The sequence below is a fragment of the Sphaeramia orbicularis genome, chromosome 5, assembly GCF_902148855.1.
Source record: "Sphaeramia orbicularis chromosome 5, fSphaOr1.1, whole genome shotgun sequence".
Taxonomy (NCBI): Eukaryota; Metazoa; Chordata; class Actinopteri; order Kurtiformes; family Apogonidae; genus Sphaeramia; species Sphaeramia orbicularis.
Window position 1 is genome coordinate 18,054,585 of NC_043961.1, and position 27,949 is coordinate 18,082,533.

Below are 27,949 nucleotides of genomic sequence, written 5' to 3' on the forward strand. Positions count from 1 at the left end.
CAGGGCTCAGACCCCCACTCTGAGTGGGGAGGGGGTCTCATTTCTTAAAAGAAGGTCAGAATGAACTCCCCCTAATCTTTGCTTTGTGAGAGGCCCCGCCCCCCTCGCCGCTGACTTCATTTATGTGTTGTGTCCGTTTCCCCTGGTGAGGATTACAACGTGTGTCAACTCCATCATCACAATAGAAGCGTCCTGTTGTGGACAGATTCTACTGGAAGGCTGATTGGTGGGTTTGGTTCCTTCTGTACAATGAATGTGTATTGGATGGAGAAGTCTGGGATGGGGTCAGATTTAAGGATGAAGGCATCAGTGTTGTTCTTCTCATTTGATGTTCCACTGGAGTTTGATCAATGACAGTGGATGGTTTATGTATATTAAATAAAATGAGCAAAAATGAATTTAAAAAACATACAAAATAATTAGCAACATGAAAAAAGAAGCAATAGACTAAAATGGAATAAAAAAGAATAACATAAGCAACAAAATGAACAAAAACAACCAAAGTACTGAATCCAAAAAAAAAAGAAGAATTGATAAAATAATAAGTAACATGAGGAAAATAAGCCACAAACTGACAGCAATTGAAAAACATTAAAATATTTTAAAAAAAAACATTAATAAAGTAATAAATAAAATTAACAAAGAGAAAGAAATTCTACAAAATAGTAAATAACATGGAGGAATTAAGCAAGAAAATTAACAAAAGCAGCCAAAGTAATTAATGAAATGAACAAAATGGATAAAAAAATAAAAAAAAACTTAACAAAATCCTAAACAACATGAAAAAAAGCCAAAAAAAATAAGTAAAAAAGAATTTTTAAAAAACAAGAAAAGTGCAGACCTCCGCCAAGAAAGATCTGCCCCCCCCACCACCGCCACCATCAAAATTTCATCATTTGTTCCTTGTGCCAGTATCAACATTTCCTGAAAATTTCATGAAAATCCACAAACAAACAAACATGCAAACACACAAAGCAAAGTGATCGCAACAAGATGTATAAAAACAGTCAAAATGATCAATAAAATGAACAAAATGAATAAAAAAAACTTACAAAGATAATAAGCGACAACAACAAAATAAGCCACAAACTGAATGAAATTAAAGGAAAAAAATATAGAATGGGCAACAAAATCTAGAAAAACAAGAAAAGCACTCGGAGAGTGCAGACCCCCCCCCCCCAGTCAGCACCAAAATTTAATCATTTCTTCCTTGTGTCAGTATCAACATTTCCTGAAAATTTCCTAAAAATCCGTCCATAACTTTTTGAGTTATCTTGCTAACAAACAAACAAACAAACACACACGCACGCATGCAAGCACACCAAGCAAAGTGATCACAATACCTCCTGGCGGAGGTAATAAACGAAACGCGCAGCATAACGAACATAAACAAATAAGATAATAAATAGAATTTATAATGATGTATTTGACTGAAAGAGTCACTTTTTCTTCAGTTTTCTCTGTTTTGATATAATAACTTGAATTTAATCTGAACTTTCATGAAGAGCTACATGATCAGTGAAGGAAATCTAGAAAATACAGGATTTACACTGAAAAATGAAGAATACAGATGATAATATTAGAATAAATGATGATAAATCACTGAAGAAAGGTTAAATATAAAGAAAAACTAATTTGAAAAATAGTTGTAGGTGTTTAAAGGTCAAAAGTTGATTTATTCTGATGCTAACGCTGGTGTTTTTTTGCCAAAAATAATAATAAACAAAGATGACAACAAAGCTGCTTCGAAAACAATTTCCATTTTCACCATCCTTTACATAATCCAATTGTGACGTTTTCTGATGTTGGTGGGAAATGTTTTTTATTCCGTTTGATGAGATTAAAACTTTTCAGTGGACGATGACGTGAAATAAAGAGATTACACATGAAATCACATTAAGTCCATGTTTCATTTCACACATTTCTGTGAATCTGAGATGAACAGCGGCAGCGTGATCTGTGAACGTGAACGGTATTCTGCCTGTCATTTACACATGTACATTATAATTTATAGATACAGTGGATCTACAAATGCACAAAACATTTAGTCATTCTGAGAAATATGACAAACATAATCACAACGAACAGAAAAAAATAACAAAAAAAACAACAAACGTGAACAAAATAAACAATAACATGAACAAAATGAACAGAAATGAACAAAAAAAATCACAAAAAGCCAACAAATGTGATCAAATTAAGCAATAACAGGCAAAAAATATTATCAACAATTTGAGAAACATGAACAAAACAAAGGAAAAAAAACAATGTGAACAAAATAAAGAATAACGTAGAAATATTAACAGAAATGAACAAAAAAATTACAAAAATATTTACAGAAATGAACAAAAAAATTACAAAAAGCCAACAAATAGGATCAAATTAAGCCATAACATGCACAAATACTAACAAAAATTAGAGAAACATGAATAAAACAAAGAAAGAAAAAACAAACATATAAATAGCATCAACAAAACTGCAAAAAGGAAGAAAAAGTTGAGAAACATGAACTAAATGAACAGAAATACCAAAAAAAAAAGCCAACAAACATGATTAAATGAAGTAATAACATGCACAAAAACTAACAAAACTTTGAGAAACATGAGCAAAACAAACAGAAATGAACCATAAAAAGCCAACTAATAAGATCAAATTAAGCCATAACGAGCAAAAATGAACAAAAATTTGAGAAACATGAACAAAACAAAGAAAGAAAAAACAAACAAACATATAAATAACATGAACAAAACTGGTGCAAAAAGGAAGAAAAAGTTGAGAAACATGAACAAAATGACCAGAAATAAACAACCCCCCCCCCCCCAAAAAAAAGCAAACAAACATGATTAAATGAAGCAATAACATGCACAAAAATGAATAAAAATTTGAGAAACATGAACAAAACAAACAGAAAAGAACCAAAAAAGCCAACTAATAGGATCAAATTAAGCCATAACAAGAGCAGAAATGAACAAAAATTGGAGAAACATGAATGAAATAAACAGAAATAACAAAACAAAAAGAAAAACTTGAGAAACATGAAAAAAAAAAGATGTTAAAATTGAACGTCTCGTAGACATTTCAGGTTGTTCATATTTTTTCAGTTTGTAGATGTAAACATTATCCTTTTTTTTTTTTTTTTCACACTAAAACAAAGAGAAACATTTGTATTTATCCTTATTTATAGGTTATTCTGTTCTTATTTTACTGGTCTGATGCACTTTAGATCATACTGGTCTGAATGTCCTGAACTAAAATGACTTTAACATCATTGATTGTTAATGTCTTCAGTGTCATTTTTGCATTTCATGGGAGGGATTGGACTCTTACGACGACCGGTTTTGTCCCACTGGCCGTATGTTTGACACCCCTGCAGTCGAGTTTACAAGGTTAAATGTCACATTAATGGGGTTATGCCATAAATATATCCCAAGACGCCTTCTAATATAAGGAGATTAGTCCTCTTTGAATTCATAAATATGTGTCAACACTAGTGGTTGGACGCGTGGACGGCACTCGTCCCATATGTGACCTAATGTTAAACAAACTGCAGCGTCTCAAGGAACAGCCCATAATCTGAGACGTATTAATAAGTGCTAATACTCATGTTGTGACATAGATTGACAGTAGGGGTTCCCGTCAGACCAAGACATTTTTAATTGATATTTGACCCGGTTGTCCCATTGAATGGAAAAAAAAAAGCATTTTTCCTCTTGTTTTTGACCCTGTTCAAAGTATTAAACGCGGTACTTTTTAGCTCCTTAAATCAGATTTTCTTCCAAATCAAAACCCTGACACCAATCCAATCATAGAGATATTTTAATATTGTGTTTTCTGCTCTGACAGAGGCAGGTGTTGGGATTAAACCGGTGTGGAAATCAGTCCCAGAGGCTGATGTTGGATCTGGGTTCAGGTCTAAAACATGGGTGTCAAACATATGGCCCGTGGGCCAAAACCGGCCGCCGAAGAGTCCGATCCCTCCCACTGGATAAAAAATGACACTGAGGGTATTAACAATCAATGTGGTTAAAGTCATTTTAGTTCAGGACATTCAGACCAATCTGATCTAAAGTGGATAAGACCAGTAAAATAAGAACAGAATAACCTATAAATAATGACAAATACACGTTTCTGTTTGTTGTAGTGTTAAAAAAAAAAAAAAAAAAAAAAAAAAAAGACTGTTTACATCTACGAACTGAACAAATATGAACATCTTCTCTGAAACTAATGGTCGGATTCTTTTCAAATTTCTACAAAGTCTGTTCAAAGAAATTTAGATTTTTTAAATTTTGACAAATCTTTGAAATATTCGAATTGTTCCTTTCCTTCTAATGGTCCATATTTTGATGGTTTATAACATGTAAATGGTTACAGATATTAATCTAGTTCCTATTGATCACTGATAGAAGTCATATATGGACTTGGATTAGTTGAGTTCTCATTGGGAGATTGATCTCCTTCATCCAGACCATAGGACTCTAACATAGGACAGAACCTGACAACCTCATACATTCAACTGGAGACTGATTCACATAGAACAGGACGCTGACATGCAGGGACATTTTAATGGAAGCCATTTATCATGACATTTTGATTAGTAACTTATTTTAGTTCATTCATGTCATAGTTATAAGTCTAATACTTGTCGGTTTTCCATTGACCCTCAAATTGTGTGAATATAACTTGTGCATAAAAAGTTGCCTAATGGAAGAATGACAATTTCACCAGAACTCTCGGTTTTTCAGTGAAAGGTTTTTGCGCATGCAAGAGGTGGTTTTTTGGGCATAGCATAATTGGTATATCGCGCAAAACTGCAATGGAAAGACCTTTTTGCGCAACCAGAGTCATGTGAACAAAAAAACAGATGTTGACGTGTGTTACAACAAGCGAACATAAAGAGTTTAAAAACGAACATGACGTGGTATGTGTGGACACACGGGGAAACCCAACCTTTTTTAATTTAGTACAGGATAGAGGGGGAATGAGCATTCTAGACTCAAAACCACAGATATTTATGTTTGTCGATATGTTTATGGAATGACTTCTCGTGACATTTCACCATAATAAATAAATAAATCATGGCATTTGTGATTTAATGGAGAAACCAACATTATACACTTCTGTTTTTTCAACATTTAGTAAATATTGGTAAAGTTTTGCACATATGTCCAATGGAAAAGCAACTACTGATACATACAGTTGTTACCAGTGCAGTACTTTTTCTTTTTTGCAGTACTTTTTGTGTTGATCTGTTTGGGAGGCATCAATTTGGTCATCCCCCCCACCCCACCCCCACCCCACCCCCACCCCCCCTCCCTCCCTCTCCCCTCTGGTTTAGTTCTTGAAAGAGTGGCTGAAGAGGCCCAGATTAAAACAGATGTGCTTAAATGATACTGGGGGGTGGGGGTGAGGGGGGGGGGTTTAACACGGCGAAGCCCGGGATCATTGATTAAAAAAGCCTCTGTCTTTGCCTGAGCCAAATCCAGTGCTGCACTGATACGCCACCAACAAACATGCCAACGAGGGCGGAGCCAGCAGAAAAGGACAGAGGAGGACGGCGCCCGGAGTCTTTAAGTCTGGAGTCTCCGCCCCTTTCCGTCCCAGAGCCAGAGTTGCAGATACAAGGATTACACAGGTCAATTATACACTTAATCTGGCTCGGCCGGAGGGGATTAGCAGCGCCGCTCATTGATTGATTTGAAGTATTTCCGTTGACCTTGGGTAGCTATCAGATTCACAGGCGTGGCGAAATTGCACTTCTGTGTGACGAAAGTTAAAGCGCTTTTTAATCGCCGCTGCTCCTCCCGTCTCGCTTCCCGACTACAGAGCGAGGCCAAGGGTCACGGCGAGCTGCAGATTGGGGGATTTGGCGCCGTTGTTGTCGTTGTTGTTGTGCGTCCACCGTGGTGCTGGTGGAAAGGTGGTGGTGGTGGGAGTCGGTGAGGGTGGGGGATAGAACCACTGCCGCCATCGGACCACTTGGCTGTCCGGCAGATCTGCACCACTTTACAGGCTCCGGTCACGAACCCACCCCAACGCCACAGCAAGTGAACAATTTAATCAACACAAGATCAGGCAACACGCAAACTGAAGTCCCTCCGCCTGTCACATGTAGCACTGAGGATGGATTAAAGACAAGATTCACATTCAGACTCAGATTCATATTTAAATTCAGATTTAGATTCAGACTTAGATTTAGATTCAGACTCAGATTCACAATTACATTCAGATTTAGATTCAGACTCAGATTAATATTCAGCTTTAGACTCAGAATCAGCTTTAGATTGACATTTAGATTCAGATTCAGATTCCTTTATTGTCATTCAAACATGTTGAAAATACAACATACAAGGAGCAAAAAATGTCTCCTAGGACCAGTGTACTAATAATACATAATAATTAATCAAAACTAATATCATATCTTAACCCTTAAAGACCCAGTGCTACTTTTATGACAGTTCCCAAATGAATTTTTCTCTCTATTTAACCTTTCTTAAGTCATTTATAACCATTTATTCTAATATTATCCTCTGTATTAGATGGTGGATGGATTAAAAACATATATCATGTAAAAAAACAAAAAAAAACCAAAAAAAAAAAACCAAAAAAAAAGGATGAATGATGGAAAAAGAATTGAGACATAAAATGAAATCAATGTAAATCAGTGTAAAAATGTAGTTAATGAAAGTCATGTGAGGGATTTGTGTCCCTGGTGTCACTAGCATCACAACAGTTTGAATCATTTCCCAAAATTCACATGTAAAAAAACCCCTGAAATGATGGTTGATAGACTGTAGCTGCAGCTTTTGACAGGTTAAATATTTGCTGTTTTTTATTTTTGTCCAATTTTATTGGAGGTTTTTTTTTTGCATCTTTAACCTGCTGCTTTCAGTTACAAACATTTTTTTTTCTGTGATATTTCCACTCACCTTTAGTAATGTTAAATAAAAACGACAAAACAATCCAATATTTCAGGAATAAAGAAAATTATTAGTTAGAATGTTTTTATTAGAATTATTTATGTACAGGGTGGGGAAGCAAAATTTACAATGAACATTTAGTTGTTTTTTCTCAGCAGGCACTACGTCAGTTGTTTTGAAATCAAACATATATTGATGTCATAATCATACCTAACACTATTATCCATACCTTTTCAGAAACTTTTACCCATATGAGTAATCAGGAAAGCAAACGTCAAAGAGTGTGTGATTTGCTGAATGCACTCGTCACACCAAAGGAGATTTCAAAAATAGTTGGAGTGTCCATAAAGACTGTTTATAATGGAAAGAAGAGAATGACTATGTGCAAAACTATTACGAGAAAGTCTGGAAGACACTATTAAAGAAGAATGGGAGAAGTTGTCACCCCAATATTTGAGGAACACTTGCACAAGTTTCAGGAAGTGTGTGAAGGCAGTTATTGAGAAAGAAGGAGGACACATAGAATAAAAACATTTTCTATTATGTAAATTTTCTTGTGGCAAATAAATTCTCATGACTTTCAGTAAACTAATTGGTCATACACTGTCTTTCAATTCCTGCCTCAAAATATTGTAAATTTTGCTTCCCCACCCTGTAGTATTTCAGGAAAATATATTATTAGGAAATGAAGTAGTTGGAAATGCAGAGACTGGAGTTGGATTTTTATTTGTACATTTAATATTTGAACATAAATTCAGTTCATGTAGGGTCTCAAATAATACAGGTACATTCTTCAGAAAATCCCACCTTTAGTTTTATAACATTAGAATCAGATTGTTTTATCGTCAGTGTGAGTCCTAGTACGTCCTAATTACCGTCTGAATGTCCCAGATAATCCCTGATATTTACTAAAATATCTGAACGTCACACATATGGACACATGAGGTGTTTCTTGACCAAAGTCTGAAGATAAATGCAGATTTTTAAAGAACCGTTTGTTCAGTCAAGCTTTTTGAACTTTGGACGGCTTCTAAAACGCCACTAAAACACTGAATTCCTCTGAACTCACACAGTCTTTATGTCTTTTTTTCTTCATGGTTCTTAGCTCTTTGCTCATGACAATGGACGGCCGGGCTTTTGCAGTTTGACCCCGCCCCCTCGCCGCCCGAGATCAGACAGGCCACATCTGTAACGGCTCAAATCCCAGAGAAAAGCCCTGATACTTCCAGCTCCTTTTATTCAGTGGCTTTTGCATTAAATGCTTTGACAAAATCTACATGAAAACAGACACTTTATCAGCTCAACACTGCAGTTGAACAAGTTGAATACATTTAATACGTTCTGAACATCCACTATATCGACAAAAGTATGTGGGCCCGTTGAATTCAGGTGTTTCTTTTCTAACCGGGGTCTGGGATACAAAACAATAATGACAAATGTCATAATATAGTTTTATATTGGGATAAATATCATTGCATTAGTTAGTTTGGTTTAAATCGTTATCTTTGCTTCCAAAATGCCTCAGAGATGGTTTTGACTTCATCTCTCTCAACATTGATTTTTCTATTCCATCCATGTTCCATCCATAACTCTGATTGTAAATGTTGTACCTCTGATGGTTAGTTGTGGTAGAAAATTATTTATAGTCAAAGCATGAAAAATATTTTAGAAATATAGAGGTAGAGCATTTAAAATCATAGTAATGGACCAGAACCAATGCAATGATATTTATCCCAATATAAAACTATATTATGACATTATTATTGTTTTATATCTCAGACCCCTGTTAGAACAGAAACACCTGGATTCAACGGGTCCACTCAGTGGATGTAAAATCCCTCCACAGAATGGGTGTTTCTTTTTGCCGACCACAACATCCATCTTGCATTGTTTTTCATACCGTTGGTAATCTCCTTCAACTCGACGTAAAGTAACTGTAAAAGGATTACATGAGCAGTAGGGAGGAAAGTAATGGCCATAGCTGAAGGTCCTGATAATAAAAAAGACCAACCTAAGACAGAGTGACTGTGTGAGACTGTTCAAAACATGCTCTGAAAAGGTTTCACTTGTGTTTAATGAAGTCTGTAAGCAGCTTAAAGTCCTTCATAATTACTGAGAGAGAGCATTTTGTTTCCCTGCTTGGTTTCTTTGGGTTTTAAATCCTCTATGAGCATTCCCAGTGCCGTGTTGCTGCAGGAAACGGCTAAAGACACTAAAGCCACCGTCATCCCCAGACAAGGGAAATGCAAGTTTAATGGAGACTCCTCCTTTGTGGGTCTTTGGCGGATTATCGATGAGGGCTGGCGGAGGTGGATCGATCCGGGACATGCATGTCATCTCTGGGGTCTCTATCACCCTTTTCACCGTCCCCCCTTCCAAACCTCCGCACTTGTTAAAAGGGCGGTGGAGGTCCGGTGGCATTTGTTTGATTAACTTGTCGGACAAAAGTGACAGCTGCTCGCGGGCCTATGTGGACGAGTGGCCCAGCGCCGCTCCCTTTCTGTACATCTGTCAGAGCCGGAGCAGGGCGAGCCCGCTGAAAAGAGACAAATTGGACCCAAAAAGAAGGCCATTCACCTTCCCCGGACCCCCCCCCTGGCGCTCCACCCCTCCGGCCCATTCAGGTGCTCGGTGGGACCCTCAAGTGCTTGCTGGCTTATTCCATTTTCGCTCCCCCTATAGAGTTCCCTGAGCCCACAAGTGTTTTAGCCTCCTTTTCCTTCCCTCCATCCAGCCCTAAGCGGCTCTTTGTCAGTAGAATGGCTCACTTTTCTCAGGGCCTGAAGCTGGCGGCTTTTTTTCTTTTTTTATTGTCCACCACAGAGCTTTTCTGTCGCTCATTGTGTGTTTACTCAATGACTGGTCGCTGACCGTAATTCCAACTGTTTAGTTCCTCACAACATGCCCCCCCTAACCCCCCACCCCCACCCCTCAAACATCCACCCATCCCTCCTCCAAACCGCTGTGTTTTTATTCGCCTGTTCCCTCTTGCACTGAGACGAAGGCCTGATATACACATAAACATTTACCTTTCTCCCAAGAATGCCGCGCTGCCAACCTTCAGTTCCTCCTTAACCCTTTATAGGACACTCATTGAAATACTATGAAATTCAAAATTTCAACCTTAGTTGAAACCTTAGTTATTGGACATTGTCATCTACCTCCTCATCTTCCTGCCATAAAATATCCCAGCAGCACTTGGTAAAAAGTAAACACATGAAATAAAACAACAGTTAAAAGGTCGTAAACAGACAAAATGTCTGTAAAATCTCTCTGAATCACTGTATATTGTTATAAAAACCATCACACTTCTTGAGGTCACTAAGGCATGGGATTGGCCCCATATTTAATATTTGTACAAATGATTAAAAATGGCCACTTGTCCGGTAAAGGGTTAACGGAGTAAAATGCCCACCGAGCCGGTTTTTCTGCCGACAACGACTGTGCTCAGCCTTTGGTCAATGGTCGGCTGTGGTTCGCCTTTTGTGCCGCGGGTACAATCGGAACAGTTTGAGACCTGGAAGCTCATTGAGCCTGAAACTTTCCTTGAGTCGTGCTTTGAAAAGCACTCGGCTTCTTCTTCCACCTCAAACACACCAACAGCTTCACAAAGGGACAACAAAGGGGAGGATGACATATGAAAAATACTCAGGGTTTTCTGGGTTTATTTCAGCTTCTCTTTGGATGCATTTAGACGAAAACCAGACAAGCCCAAGATACCGTTTTTAATGTTATAACAGTGGCAACGATTCAGTATGAGTCAGTTTAACCCTTAGAGAACATCCACAACAGACCAAAACCATCTGCTGATCTAAACTGTTTAATACCTGTTGATCCACTAATCAATACATGTCAATAATTGGTGTAAAATACAGTTATTCATCCTTTCATGGTCATCAGATATGACCCATTTGGACGTTCAGAGGCTCTGTAGTTATCGTGGAAACACCGTTATCTTCTACAACCTTGATTCACCAGTAAAACCCATGGAGTTAGGTTAGTGACAGTGGATGGACCCGCTGGGTTTTTTGATTATATATTGAATAATAAATGAAATGAACAAAAACTGTACAAAATAATAAGTTACCTGGAAAAAAATGCCAGAAGAAGAACAAAAACAGTCAAATGCAGCCAAGTATATGAACAAAATGAATAAAAAAATTTACAAAAATAAGCGACAAGAACATAATAAGCCCCAAACTGAATGAAATTGAAGAAAAAATAATAAACCCATGGAGTTGAATCAATGACAGTGGATGAACACACTGTGTTTATGTTCAGTTACTGATATCTTTGCTGAAAAAGTCACTTTTTCGTCTTTTTTTCTGTTTTGATATAATAACCTTTGAATTTACTCTGAGCTTTAATGAACATCTACATGATCAGCAAATTAAATATAGAAAATTCCTATTTTTCACTGAAAATATGGAAAATATAGAAGATAATATTAGAATAAATGGTGATAAATCACTGAAAAAGGTCAAATATAGAGAAAAATTCCTTTGGGAACTGACATAAAAGTAGCTCTAGGTCTTTATGTGTTAAACACACTGACGTTGGGAAAAACGTTAAAATTACTGACTAAATCCAGTTGTAACAGCCATGAATAGAAGTGGACTGGAGTCTTTCTTGGATGTACTCAGCCTGGACAAGCAGGATTTTATCAACCTCCTCCCATCTCATATTTACATTAGATATGATGAACAGCGACCTCCGAGCTCCAACTACACTCTGGAAAAGTCAAGATTTGACGTAGAACCATGTCTGTTGATGTGTTTTTCATCGTTCTAGTTACTTGTGTGCACATGTTCCAACAAACCAACTTTACTCCCAATGCTTTTAATGTATCATCATGTACTCAGTGATGTTCAAGGACCAAACAAACAACCAATAGAATGTTTACCCCATTGAACTCAGACCTATAGGAGTATAGGAGATAGGACAAGACCTGGGAGACCACCTGGACCATCTCAGGTTTGCATATTGACCATGTCCGGCATCGGCATCTTTGTTGTTGTCGTTAGCAATTTCTTCAAATATCTTCTCCAACAAAACTACTGGTCAGATTTATGTCAAATTATTTATGTATCTTATTTGGGACAATGTCTATGGAAATTGTTCACAGTTTTGAGAAATTTAGATTTTTGATGAATTTTTGAAATATTCTAAATGTTCCTTTCCATCTAATGGTCCATAGTTTGACAGTTTATAACATGTAAATGGTTACAGATATCAATATAGTTCCTATTGATCACTGTTAGAAGTCATATATGGACTTGGATTGAATTAGTTGAGTTCTCCGCCGGTGAAAGTACCACCCACTTCTATTGGCAGATTGATCTTCTGCATCCAGACCACAGGACTCAAACATAGAGACAGAACCTGACAACCTCACATATTCAACTGGGGATTGATTCACATAGAACAGAACGCTGACATACAGGGACACTGGAACTAGTTTTAAAAGCTGATTGGTTTTCCAAGATGGAAACCGAGTCAGTTCTGCTGATCTCCTGCTGAAAATCTGCAGATTTTTTTGGCCAAAAATATGACATGGCAGTTATGCTCTGAGGCTAATGATATGAAGATGTAGTCAGCAACTGGAAGAAATGTTTATAATATTAGATTACTGGTTTGTCTCCTATAGGTGACTTTCAGAAATAATAGAATGTTTGCACACATTGTATTTAATGTAGGCAACTCAAATTTTACACAACCGATGTTAATAGACCAATGCCACTTAAATTATTGTCTAAATACTGGGTTCCTGCAGGTTTATACAAGTTAAATCTAAGACTTTTCAAGACCTTTTAAGACTACTAAATCAGAATGTAATGCCTATTTCACAATCTATTTCATGGCCATACTGGCAAAAATTCCTGACTCCTAGCATTTAGGAAAATGTATTAATGCTGCAAAGTTAGTGATAACTGGTTCCTAATTTCAGTATAAATTGTCGGGTTGGAACAGGTAGAACTGAATCAACTAATATAACTTTCTTTGCAGCTTGGACATTTAACAGACCCATTTAAACACAATACAGCGAACAACATAGCAACATAACGTAAGACCTACCATATCAAATTTAATACCTTTTAAATACTTTTAAAGTCTTAAATGTAGATTTGGAAATTGAAGACTTTTAAGACTATGCAGGGTCCTTCAACATATAGCTGATGAAATGTATCAGATCTGATGTAGAAATATTACATTATGTTTCAGTTCTACTCTGAAAATAAAATGACAGACATATTATTCACCATATGGATTTTTTTTAAAATCGCAATTTGGCCAAAAATGTGACTTAGGTGATGATGCTACAAGGCTAACTTATGTTGTTGGACTACACCCACTTTTCAAACCACTGTAGAACACTTAAATAACTGTTACACTTAAATCACTGTTCCACTTCACATCACTGCTACACTTTATATAACTGTTTCACTTTATATCAATGCCCTGAAATGTGTAAACACAATCAGAAGTCTTTATTTACAGTATTGTACAGGAAGCCCTTTTAGAATAGTTATATATGTTCTGGTTTGTTCAGGTTAGCATGATGTTGTGTTTTTTTTTGTTTGTTTGTTTTGTTTTTTTGTTACTGTTTCCTGATTGATATTGGAGCAAAAAATAGTTGAAGTTTAGGTTTAAATTAAATCACCATATGAATGAAAATCACAGCTGCAGAGGTTTCAGGATCCATTTCCTTTCCAACTCAGTGGGTTGTTCTTTTTAAACCAATGTTACATCCAACTCAACTTATTAAAACATGTCACCATGCTTTAGCCTGTATACTCGCATTCTTGAAAAGCTGAAGTTAAATAATAAGAGTTTGTGAACGGGTCCACTCCAAACTAATTGGGATTTGACCACCGTGTGTCCATGTCCTTGGGGATGACGTGAGGACGCCGGCGCCCATTAGCCTCCTGTGAAAAGCTCCATTTGTTTGTCAAGGGTCAAGCTTAGTGTCCTGCTGTTGGGTTACAAGGTGAAGTCGGAGCTGGCGGGATGTGAAGCTGCTGCTGCTGCTGCTGCTGCTGCTGCTGGGGTTCAGATTTAGTAGTGGATGGACTCGGGGGGGTTCCTACCTACTGACTGAGTTACTATGGTAATTGAGTGTCGTCATCAATGGGCCCTCTCTGCTGAGCGGCTGAACAGGACTAGAATAGGCCAGCGGTGGGCTCTGAAAAGCAGAGCAGGTAGGATTAGAGCAGCTCTTTGTCCAAAGTGCATAATGTCTTGCAGTCAGATTTAAAGACCCCCTCGGCTGACCTTATCCTGTGTGCATTTACTGTGGAGGCTATGTGTGCATACTGGTGTTAACATGAGAGTTTGAAAGAAAAAGTAGTGTTGCTTTATGGCACGCAGCAGCCGGCCTTCTCCTTCACAACGAAGCCTGTCACTTGGCATTAGTGTTACCGCACCAGCAATCATCATTCCAAGCCTCCTGTTAATTGCAGACACAGCTGGGTCTCAGCAGGACACGCTCTCCCTCTCCAACACAATCACAAATGGCCTCAGTAGAAGCAATAACAAAACAGAGTCCAATCCAGTCTGTATGAAGGAAACTTCAACAGAGTCCCATCCACCACCGTCCAACAGGAGATCTGACCGGTGCTAAATAATGGTCCACAAAGGCGGGTTTTAGCATTTTTATTACAAAGGAGGGGATTGCTGCTTTTTTCTACTGGAGTGCCAAACACATCGTTAGCCTCGTAGCATAATTACCTAAGTCATGTTTTTGGCCAAATTGTAATATCTGTGTTACTTAACTCTTCTAATACTGCTGTTTAATTTTTCAGAAGTGTGTTTTTTTAAATTTATTTATTTATTTTAATCATTCATTTATTCATGTCAAAATGATAGTGAAAAGGCTCCTGTTAACCTCATCAAAACCTGTTCAGAGGATTTTATTCACCCCAAGAAACTTGGATGCATCCCAAAAAATTTGAATATCATAATAATCGCATATCGTTATCCTCGTAGCATAATTACCAAAGTCATATTTTTGGCCAAATTGTGATATAAGTGTAACTTTACTCTCCTAAAACTGCTGATTCATTTTGCATCATTGGCTATGACCAGAAAAAAATATGACTTGGGCAATTATGTTATGAATCTAAGGACATGTTTCTATGTAGCAAAAGGTTCCACTTCAACATATAGCTAATGAAATTTATCAAATTTGTTTGTTGTTTGATGTTTCAGTTCTGCTCTGAAAATAAAATGACAGACATATTATTCACGATATGGATTTTTAAAAATCACAAAAATGTGACTTTGGTGATGATGCTACAAGGCTAACGATATTATGTAGTTAGGCCTTTTCCTCTTTATACTGTTTAATGATGGATGAGTAACCACCGGCTCTAATGAGGGACTCTGAGTCCTCTAAAGTTCACCGTGGGTCAGGGTCAGGGTGAAACACAACCTCTACATGTCTGTGGATATTATACCCTAAACATCTGACAAACATGACCCTGAATCCTCTGGAACAGGCCTCTTACATTGGTTTGGTCCGTTTATGTTCTGGAAACCACAAATATGTATAATCTCAACCAAAAACCTGTATCCTGTCAACATTCAATGAGATGTTGTAAGTTTTTCCAGATTTAGGATATAAAAGTCTAATGAGTGCAGGTTAGGAAGGTTATCCCTCTGGTTTCCCACCCATGGATGTTCTTCTATTCACCTAATGAGCATAATTTGCACAATACGTCTAATAATGTCAGAATGTTTTTCATACAGTTTATTTTTTTACTTTTTTTATTTCATCAACTTGATCCATAAACAAAACTACCAAATGCTCAATAACTGCCATATTTTTAACCCTTTAAATGACCTGTTTGAAATGTAAATAAAGAATATTTTTGATTCAAAAAACACAAAAAAGTTTTTTTTTTCCAATATTCTACATAATAATTGGATTAGTTAATTTTTTTTCATCCTGTCATATTTCAATGATTAACACCATAGGTTCATATACATTATCATTTTTTGTACTAGGTCAAATGTTAAATGCTAAATGTGTTAGTGTGCATTTTGTACTCACTTAGTAGAAGGGTGTTTGTGTAGGAATTTAACATTTTTTACAATCTGATGATTTTAGTGGATGGGTCAGAATTTTAAAAATCTGACAAAAATGAACAACTTTTGAATTCTGACTTAAAACAAATTGTGAAAAATAATGATGATAATAATAATAATAACAATATGACCTTTAATACCATGAAGTGTAAAGTGAGCATAATATACTCACCCAGATACCGGATGGTTAAAGATGGTTTTGCAGGTGATGAGGCTCCTTAAACCCTCCACAGATGCAGTCATGGGTTGATTTCAGCCTGTTCTCTGCTGACTCAGTGGATTCCTGATGCTGTAAATCCACTCATTTACATGTTAATTCAACACTCTGTCAGCCTCGGCTTCTAAACATCATTTAATTCACAACACAATCAACATCCAACGCTTCACCTTCTACTTTTCTGAATCTCTGCACAGTTTGAACCTTCTCTCAGTCTTTTCAACCTCGTCCTTGTTACCATTAAAGTTTGACAATGAGTTTGTTAATCACAGACTTTTTCAGTCCATGTCGAGGTGATGCATCATCTCAGCTCAAGTGCAAAAAAAATAATAAAGTCTGATGTTGCTGTTGACAGTTTTATTCCCAAATGTAAAATTTCCAGTCACTTGGCTAAACACTGTCTCAACTTTGAGTCTGTTCTGCATGAGATTCTTTAAACCAAGTAGAAACAGATGTAGATTCACCAGTGTCTAATTTATATCATTCACATAAATCATTAAAACAGTCTAAAAAGTACAATATTTATGGGAGTGTGTATGTGGATGAGCATTAGTTCTGTTTATTATCACTGTTATTAATGTTGTCACTGAATTTATCTTCATTTTTTTTCTTTTATTCTCTTTCTATTCTTTATTTGCCGTCATGTGATCATGTTATTGATCATTTACTATCGTCTATTTCTTCATTTCTTGTTTGCTTGGTTATTGTATTATAGTGTCTCACAATGGGGGAAAAAGTCTATTTAAAAAACAGATCTGTCAGTTTTAAGACATCTGAAAAATGATCTCTATTCTACTCTTAATTTAGAGCAAATAATTTCTATAAAGTTAATCATGAGTGGTTTTCAAGGTGAATGTTGCAGAATAAATACTTAATAGTATTGAAATTCAGTTTTACTTTTATTGCAACAATCATTAAACACAATTATCTCAAGACTCAATAAACAGCCCTGAGTCTGACCTTTAACCTCCAAAGGTCAAATAGTCCAGTTTCAGCTCCGTTCACACCTGGATTCAACATCTGTGAGGAGATGTGGGCCTCATGTGTTCAAACCTGGATTAAACCGAGTACAACCCGACTGAATCGACTGAATGAAGTGAATCAAGTGTCCCAGAGGCAGAAAGAGGCAGAGTAGCGGGTTCCTTGTAATCCCCGTCGGCCCCCCGCTGTCAGACCCCTCCTCACATCCAACATTCCTGCCTCTCAGCAGCACAAAGGCCCCACAAAGGAGGGCCCCTGACCCCACAGACCACTGGGCTCTGGGGGCTTTTCCCTGTACATATATATGCATGTGTTGTCTTTAATCTTTAAGCACTTTAACCACATGAATAATGAGACACTTTTACATGTGTACAAATGAATGTGACGCAGTTCAACATCACATTCTGTCAGAACACACAACAGTCTGTTTATCAAATTATTATATATCATTCTGTATAACTGTAATATAATTTTACTCTTATGTAAATATTTATGTAGCCTCACTACAATTATTTTTTATATTGTTTGTTATAGGGTTTGTCTTTACGCAGCACATTTTTACTTACACTTTATTCTGTTGCTGCTTTGACCAGTGAATTTTTCCGCTGTGGGATCAGTTAAATCTAATCTGATCTGATCGAATCTAGTCTAATCAAATTTAATATAATCTGATCAAATCTAGTCTAGTTAATCGAATCTGATCTGGTCTAATCTAATTTTATCTGATTTAATCTAATCTAATTTAATATAATCTAATGTAAACTAATCTGATCTAATCTAATATAATCTGTTATAATCCAATCTAATCTGATATACTCTAATGTAATCTAATCTAACATGATCCAATCTAACCTAATCTAATCTGATATAATCCAATCTAAAATAATCTAATTTGATATAATATAATGCAATCTAATCTAATCTGATATAATTCAATTGGATCTAATCTGATATAATCTAATGTAATGTAATCTGATCTAATCTATTATATTACATGTTGAAGTACATGACAAGTTAACATATATGGTAATTGAAAATTTTAGCAGTGACACAAATCGACTCATTGCACATATAAGACTTATTTGCCAATAAAAAGGTTTGAAACATCAAATAAAATGTGCTTAATTGTTCGTCAACAAAACTGCAGAAACACATGGAAAAAAACAAAAACAAGTGTTAAGAGAATGCAAACCTTCACCACGCACCCCAAACACTGTGCATGTGTGGATCGACTATTTCTTTTTAAATAAAACAGTTTCAAGGTTGTTCCATACAGCAGAAGAAGTCGAAGCTTGGTACCAGTCATGTGTATGTCAAATTATATTAAATTCCAATCAATATTTGTTGAGTTATAATGAAAAATGTGTCGTGAATGGGATTTTCAATGTTAAATTTAAATGTCCACAGAGTCCACATTCCACAGTGGATGTGGGCAATTGTGTGCCAGATACAAGATATTGTTATAAGCTATGGGTGCATCAAATTGGAGGCTAATCAGAGTCATTTTGAATTTTTTATGAATTTTCGAAAATTGCTCAATGATGAGAGATAGGAAAATTGTAGATTTTGTGACCTTGCTGTGACCTTGAACTTTGGCCTACTTGGCCCAAAATTTAACGGGTTCGTCCCAGGGCCTAGGCCTATCTGTGGGTAAAATTTGGTAAAGATGGTTATAATAGTTTTCCCGTAAAGTTGCTAACAAACAAATAAACATGCAAACAAACAAACACACAAAGCAAAGTGATCACAATACCTCCTGGTGGAGATAAAACCAAAACCTGATGCAGCAAATCTTTGGAAAACCAGATTTGTGTAGCCTTTGGCCACAACTTTAGGTTATCATAAATAGTTTACAGACCTACAAATAAGTGAATGAATTCAATAACGTGTCAATGATTAACATGAATAAAATGCTGAAATTAAAGGGGAGGTTAATGTCTGGTGCATATTTTAAGTTTCAGCTCTAAACCTCACAGATCTTCATACCATCTGTAGGTCTACAACCTCCTGGTCTTAGTATCTGTTGCTTTAATTGCAAGTTAACTGCTGCTGACCACACCCCTTTCCTGTTGGTACCATGGATACCATCATATATCTCATTTCAGGCCTGGTTTGATCAACAGTAGCTGTTTGTTTGATGCTCTTCGTAGGTTTTTGGCTCGTTTATCTAAACTTGTTTATTCTGTTAAACCCTGGTCCATTATTTTCAGTCTGAGTCATTTCAGTGCAACACAGACCAATGGATTAGCATTGATAGCCAAAGATTCATTCATATAAAACCAAGTTATGATCAGAAAACAGCAAAGATATGATAATGTTCATCATCATCATCATCATCTCTTCATAATGTTCCTTTTATTTTTGGTCTTTGTGTCATTCAGTGAGTTTTATCGGTAGAAATAATCCTTGTACTGTTGGATCTGCTTAGTGTTAGCTTAGCACCGTTAGCATAGCACTCTTATTTTAGCGCTGCAGAGTTTGTCTCATTGGTCTGTTTTATTAAATTATTCTTGACATATGCTGGTCTCAGACTGTTAGACTGGTTTACACATTTGACTAGTTGAGGGCTTATTGTTTAAACAAAACATGAAGGTAATAAAGAAATTGAACAAAATCATTGAGAAAATGAAGGGGGAAAAAAATCAATATAATTGATAAAAATGTCCAAAATTGCTGGCCATATTAACAAAAATGGACAATTGCATATTAAGAAAATTAACCAAAAAAATGTTTACAAGATGGAAAATAACAAGAAACTGATCAAAAATAAACCTAAAGCAGAAAATGAATAAAATCACTGAGGAAAATTAATAAAATGATCAAGGAAATAAGCACAATTGATCAAAAATAATCATAAAAATGAACAAAATCACCAAGAAAAAAAAATGGACAAAGTAATCAACAACGTCAGTTTAAAAAAAAAAAATAGTAAAACCATCAAGAAAATAAACAAAATAATCAATAAATGACAAAAAATTATCAAAACAGGGCGATAATAAAAAATGTGTATAAAATCTTTAAGAAAATGAACAAAAATTACCGGGAAAAAAAAGAAGAAGAAAATTGTGTGTTGTTTGAGTTGTGTTCTGGTTTTGTTGAGCTTTTTAGCTGATGATCTTCTAGTTGCGTGGACGTATAGAATGTGTATATTGGTACAAGTGTCACATAGTGTTACCACAGCAACGCAGATGGAACTAGGCTTAAGAGGCTACACTAACATTATCCCACTTTCCTGTTTGTTTAAAGCTTCAGGTCATTGATCTGTGCATTGGATCCAATAAAGACGCAACAGCAATGCTGGCTAATGTTGTTAGCATCTGACCTTTGAATCAAACATTGGAGTTTGTGTTTGTCTTCCACTTTTTTTTTTTTAATCTAGTTCCACATCTTCTCTAATTTGATTGGACAATAGTCATTTGTGGGAGGGGCTTAGCGAATGGTGATGTTGGTGATGAGGTTGTTTTCAACATCTCACATAGAACGAGCTGTAATTCAATGAATGTATTTGAATGATGGATCAGCCCTATACCCCTACTATAAAATACTAAATAACGGTGAAAGTAACGGTGTGGTTCCAGTGTGAGGGATTTATCGTCCAAACACAAACTAACATGTTACCAGAGACACGTGTGATTGGTTGATTTGTGGTGTTCGGTGGTGGTAACAGCAGACCTCCACCTCCTGTGAACCTGTCAGTGTAATGCATATTCATAAACAACCCCGTTACCCCATACAGTTATGTATTTACTGTTGGTGCCAGACAGATGCAGCCACTAAATTCAGATATTCACTTTAATATTCACCTCCAGTTGAAACCACGACTGCACGTTTAATCATCAACATCAACTCCTGCTGTCACCGATTCTTCATCATTTGCAGAAAACAATTCATAGCAGGTTCACAGACAAAACAACCAGTTTATATAGAATTTATATCTGAGTCTGAGGAGACTTTACAGTGTTAGCCCAACACTGCATCGGTCCATGTATGATCTACTCTCTTCGATTCTATGTTCTAATGAAATCACATCCAGCTGTTTCTAAAACTTGTTTCCAGTATTTTCATATGTGTTTCACCACCTTTGAGAAGCTGCAACCTGTGAAATTTTAGCAGTTTTGCCAGAATTTTTTTCTTTTTCATCTCATTTCTCTTGTGTGATAAGTAGCACATGATAAAATATGCATTCTATCAAAGCTAAACTGTGACTTTAACGCACTTTACTGCTGTTAACTATGTTTGTATTAGAGTAAAATGCACAAAAAAGGCCATTTCCATCCCAGGGATTGGGATCCATGTCCATTTAAGAAGCCACAGTTCAAGTCTAATTCTATAGAGAGAAATATATATATTTATATATTTTATTTCAAACATGTTCAACATTCTCCACAGTTCAACACTGTAACTCAAAAAAACAGAAGTTTATTGTAACATTATAGTTTTTTCTGATTGAGGATAAGCCTTGTTTTGCTTTGTTCCAACGTCCCCTGGACATAGTTAATGTGTGATTGCCATCAGACTTTGTATCTTCGATCAAAGTAAGGAATTAATTTAATGTACTTTTTACTCACCTCCAAAAGCTGCTGCAATTCCACATAAGAACAAAAAATATTGGTGTCATCTGCAAAAAAGACAAATTTAACACATTTTTTATATACATAATAAACAATTGAGAACCTAAAACTGACCCTTGAGGTACCCCACATGCTAGCGATTTATGCTGATTTATTTGTACATATTTAGGTTTGTTAAGTTTATAGTTCTTTAACCACTTCAAAACAATACCTCAGAAACCATACTTCTACATACTGTATACTGAGAAATAATAATAAACACATCAGAAAAATTAAGTCCAACATTAATACATTTAATTAGTGCATTAATGCAAGAATTTAAGATGATGTTGTGAACAAAATAAATCCAATTAAACCCAGTAATTAGAACCATTTACACTGTGATAATATTACCTGAAAATACAATATAAAAAAGTCTTTTTCTCTGTAGTTTATTGAGTTCTGATCCTGGACCTGCTTATTATTTTTGATAATTTTTTTATTAATTTTGTTCAATTTATTGATTACTTTGGCTGTTTTTGTTCATTTTCTTGCTCATTTTATTTATTTATTTATTTATTTATTTATTTTTACTTCATTTAGGTCATTATTTATTTTGCTTATTATTTTGTAAATTTTTTGTTCATTTTATTTACTATTTAATAAACCCCAGTGTGTCCATCCACTGTCATTGATCCAACTCCATGTGTTTTCCTGGTGAATCAATGTTGTAGAAGATGACTGTGTTTTCACGGTAACTACAGAGCCTCTGAACATCCAAATGGGTCATATCTGATGACCATGAAGAGATGACTTTTCATGCTGCATTTTACACCAATTATTTACATGTATTGATAGGATTAGTGGATTGACAGGTATTAAACAGCTACATCAGTAAATGGTTTAGGTTTTTGATGGTTAACACATTTAATACAGGGTTCTGGATGGTATGAAATAATAAATTCTCCTAACTTTTCAAGTATTTTGATGATTTTCTAATCAATTTTGAAGTATTTGTTCACTTTTATGCCATATTTTAAGGTTTTTCCAGTTAAGGTTTTCCTTATTTTTCAAGTATTTTGCTAATTCTATTCTCACTTTACATGTTTTTGGACATTTTATCCTATCAATAAATGAGGTAAAACTGTATTTTACACCGATTATTGACATGTATATATAGGATTAGTGGATGAACAGGTATTAAACAGTTCCATCAGTAGATGGTTTAGGCTGAAGGTGGACATTTGGGTCTTTAAGGGTTAACCTGCTGTGTTTTATGTGTTGTGGTGCATGTTTCTACTTGTCATCCAAAGCTCTCAGACTGAAGAAGAAGTTATGTGATGACATGTGGGGTATTATTGAGGGTGGGGGGGTGGGGGGGCAGATAGACTCCAGCCTTACTGTTCACTGTTGGTTTACGTTTTGTAACGAGGCCGTACATTATATATGCAAAAGGGTCATGAAAAAGGTGAGGAGGTGGGTAGGGCTGGGGGAGCAGAGGGGTGGTAGGGGTGGAAGGGGTGGAAGGGGTGAGGTGTGCCACTTATTGCATCAAATCCTGCTGGTAGCAACCCCCCCGCCAAGTGCCATGTGAAGACCTGGGTGTGAATGCCAGCTTCAAGGCGACGTTTGTGGTTTGTGTGTGTGTGTGTGTGTGGTAGAGGGTGGAGGGATGCTGGGGTGGTGTCAGATGGGGGCAGGAGGTCGAGCTGTCTCCCAAAGGGGGGGTTGGGGGGTGGACCGGCATGTATATGTATGTTTGTGAGTGTGAGTGTGTGTTTCCTGGCATTGTGGGTCCAAATTCACCCCAATTTAACCCCAACTAAAACAATAAAATAATAATATAATAACCTATAAATAGTGAGAACTCCAACTTTTAGTCCATTTGTTTTAGTGCAAAAAAGTCAAGTTACATTATAAAACCACTTACATTTACAAGCTGTCCTTCCACAACAAATGACAATAACATGAAAAACCTGAAAGAAAAATTAGTGTAATTTTAACAATATTCTGCCTCAGTTTATCATTTCCACATGTACATTATAACTTACAGATCACAGTGGATCTACAAATACACAAAACATTTAGTAACAAACAGAATATTGACACAGTTATACTGATTTATATGAAGACATTTCAGATTGTTCATATTTGTTCAGGTTATCCACATTTTTGTAACAGTATAGTTTGTAAATGTAAATATATTCATATAATTTAACTTTTTTACACTAAAACAAAGAGAAACATTTGTATTTGTCATTATTTATAGGTTGTTATGTTATTATTTTGCTGGTCTGAACTACTTTAGATCATATTGGTCTGAATGTCCTAAACTAAAGAGGTATTTAATGTCTTCAGTGTCATTTTTTCATCCCATGGGGGGACTGGACTCTCTAGTGGCTGGTTTTGGCCCATGGGCCGTACGTTTGCTACCCTGGTGTATAGGTAAATGTCACCACGTGTCATTGGGTGTCAACGCACACAGATCGAAGCTGGTGGAAGGAACGAAGCCCTGGGTTCAGATGGAACTCATTAGAATGTCACAGATTTGATCCCTGTCGCGTTATGGGATTATGTATTCAGAGCCATATTACGCTTGTTTTGGCTGTTAGCGAGCGCTAGCCCCCCGCTGATCCCCACGCAGCCCAAAAAAAAAAAACAGCCCGGGCTAATTCGTCTGTTCTGATGATTTTCTTTTGTTGGTTTCTGCCAAGATGAACAAAGCATGAGGGTTCGTCACTGTTCATTTGACGAGATCAGACATCGCTGAAGTGGCTTTAAACTTCACAAACATGTGGATGCTGCCACCGCCACTTCATCACAGCGTCACAGCGTCAGAGTTCTAGAGCGAAGACTTGTCTTTTCATGAGTGTGTGACGAAGGCAGAGCCGCTTTTGAAGAGCTCTGATCGTTGTGTGTCAGAGAAGGTGAAAGATCGCTGCAGAGATGGTGTTAGAGTACCATTTGGAGAAGACGAGGGGTAAAGTCAGGGCAGAAGAACCAACCGAAGCACCAGGAGAAACCGGACGGATGTCAAAGAAACAAAAGAAAAGCCACAAGATCAGCCACAGACAGATCAGACCCAGCAGGAAATACAATGATGAGTTTTGTACATAATGCAAACCAGTTCCAGTGTCCCTGTATGTCAGCGTTCTGTTCTATTTGAATCAATCTCCAGTTGAATTTATGAAGTTGTCAGGTTCTGTCTCTATGTTCGAGTCCTGTGGTCTGGATGTAGGAGATCAATCTCCCAACAGAAGTGGGTTTTTCTTTCACTGGAGGAGAACTCAACTCATTCAGTCCAAGTCCATATATGACTTCTATCAGTGATCAATAGGAACTAGACTGATATGTGTAACTATTTGCATATTATAAACCATCAAAATATGGACCATTAGAAGGAAAGGAACAGTTTTGATATTTAAAAAATAAAAAAAATCACAGTTTTTCAAAACTGTGAACAAACTTTGTAGACATTGTCTCAAACAAGATACAGATAAAATTAGAAATAAATCTGACCAGTAGTTTCATCAGAGAAGATGATTGAAGAAATTGCTAATGAAGACAAAGAAAACAACAAAGACGATAAAGACAACGACAAAGGCAACGAAGATGACGGCAACAAACATGACAAAGATGACAGCAACAAAGACAATGACAAAGACAACGAAGATGACAACAAAGACGCCCATGACAAAGACCACGACAACTCTGCCGGACACAGCGCCTTCACAGTAGCTCATGTCCAATCGGCTGCTGAGAAACAATGATTCCTCGTTTGTAGTTTCTTCATTCCAGTTTCCACAGTGTCGGCCTCGGTCACATGTATCTGTGACTCCTTATTTCGTGTGTAGTTCATGGTCTGCTGTTAAAGCTGGGAAACATCTGCGCTCCTGACTGTGCATGTTATGTGGAGGCCTGGCCCATCTGTGGGATTAAAGCTGGAGGCACCTGGAGGATAAGGCTCTTCACATGAAGCATCTGCATCAGGACCGGTCTGAGGATGGAAGCCTCAATATTAACACTTTTTTACATCGTAGATGTCAAACATACAGCCTGTGGGACAAAACCAGCTCACCAAAGAGTCCAGTCCAGCCCCTGAGATGAATTTGTCAAACGCAAAAATTACACTGAAGATGTTAACAATTATTTTAGTTCAGGTTCCACATTTAGACCAATATGATCTAAAGTGGGACAGAATAGTAATAATAATAACAGAATAACCTCTAAATTTACATCTACTGTTCATGGTATATGGTCGCTGTTTGGACACTTTCACCTCCAGCCCATGGAGATCAAAGGTCATGAACAGTGACGCAGCACTGCCTTATCTCAGATCTACGCCATAGGATTTGATTCTAAAAAGTGTAAAAAGTCTGAACATCTCATAATGTGAAGTCTACATCGACTAAACAACCAATAAGAATCCAGCATGAAACAACACTTTCATTCATACTTGACAATGACTCATTCACAACATTATTGAGTCACAATGAAACAAGTAACGTAGAAGAACAGACCATGAAGATCAGAAATGTTAACACTAAGTCTGAGTTGGGCTTCACATCCTCCTCCTGGACTTTGGATGTTTTCTTGTTCATGTAAATATCTGTAACATTACAACATTAGAATTAACTTAGCATCATAGCACTGTCTGTGTTCATGTCCTTTATTAGATCCATGTTAATGAACTCAGAACTTCAGATAAACAGGAGGTTTTACTGCATGTCATTATTACTGAGACTTAGTATGAAACGTCCTGTTTAACCTTCTGGTACCCAGGTGGGCATATTATGCACACTTTACACTTCATATTATTAAAGGTAATTGATTTTTTTACAAATTCTTTTAGGTCAGAATTCAAAAGTTGCTCATTTTTACATGATTTTTTAAATTCTGACCCATCCACTAAAATCATCACATTGTAACAATGTTAAATTCCTACACTAACACCCTTCTACCAAGTGAGTATAAAATACACACTGACACATTTAGCATTTAACATCTGACCTAGCACAAAAAATAATAATGTATATTAACCAACTGGTGTTAATCACTGACATATGACAGGATGAAAAAAATAAATAAATAAAAAATAATAATAACTAATTTTTATGTAGAATACTGGGGGAAAAAAGGTTTATTGTGTTTTTTGCATCAAAAAATATGGTTTACATCACAAACATGGCATTTAAAGGGTTAAAAATATGACAGTTATTGAGTATTTGGTATTTATGTTTATATCTCAAGTTGATGAAATACAAAAAAAAAATGGAAAAGTTCAAAACAAGCTGCAATAAAAATAATAATAATAACAACAATAATAATAACGTATAATACATGGTGTGTATTAAAGTAAATTTCCCCACAGGGATAATAAGGCGAGTTAATCTAAACCATATTTATTTTTACTAATTCATTTTCCATATTACTCCATGTTGTAAATGATCTGTTCATATCCTCCACGGTCACTTTCCTTTTTCCCCACAAACAAGTGGTATTACATTAAAACTAGTATCAAAAAGATCTTAATGTTGCTGAGAATCACATGCAGTCTGTCCCTGACAGACCTCCAAAATGCCCGTCATGGCAGCGACGGGACTGTGACATAACTGTCAAGACTCTTTTTGTATAAAACGATCAGGAGTAAAGAAAACAGGACACAAAGTGGCTGCTGCTACAGAAAAGACTGCAGATGGGAGTTGGGAGTCGCGGTGCAAAAGCCTAAAGGAGAAGTGAAAGAGCAGAGGATGATGGGAAAGCGGGCGGATCAGTCGCTCCAGGCCTGGCCTCTCGGTGGGGGGTCGTGCTCGGGGCGAGATCACAGGCCTGCTGCCACGCCGAAGCCTTCACAGGCACACAGCGACAGATAGGACGCTGCTGGCACCGGGGCGCCGCAATGATTCACCCCAACGCCGGCACCGACGGACGCCCAGACCCACCTACACCGACACTTCCTGTCTCCAATGGCCTCAGCAGGTCTGGAACAGACCTGGTCCTGGTCCTGGTCCTGAAGCGATACCGGGTCCCACAGAACACAGTTTGGAGTCAAGTCGAGCAGTTTGTCAAATCTAACAATGATAAAACATACTTAACAAACTCAAATGACAGGGGGTGTCCCTAAAGTCTGGACACACTGGACACACTGGACACACAGGACACACAGGACATAGGACATAGGACATAGGAGACATAGG

At 36.8% G+C, this 27,949-nt stretch overlaps 1 protein-coding gene and 1 long non-coding RNA gene across 2 annotated transcripts in view; one reads left to right on the top strand and one right to left on the bottom strand.

Annotated features, from left to right (window-relative positions):
• The window catches only part of cadpsa (Ca2+-dependent activator protein for secretion a), a 215,487-nt gene that overhangs the window by 180,131 nt on the left and 7,407 nt on the right, over positions 1–27,949 (top strand). The window lies entirely within an intron of this gene.
• LOC115419050 (uncharacterized) lies at positions 4,464–12,379 on the bottom strand. Its single transcript, XR_003935392.1, has 3 exons — positions 12,355–12,379; positions 8,456–8,460; positions 4,464–4,542 (listed from the first exon to the last, which is right to left on the bottom strand). It is a non-coding gene; the product is annotated as an uncharacterized LOC115419050 (long non-coding RNA).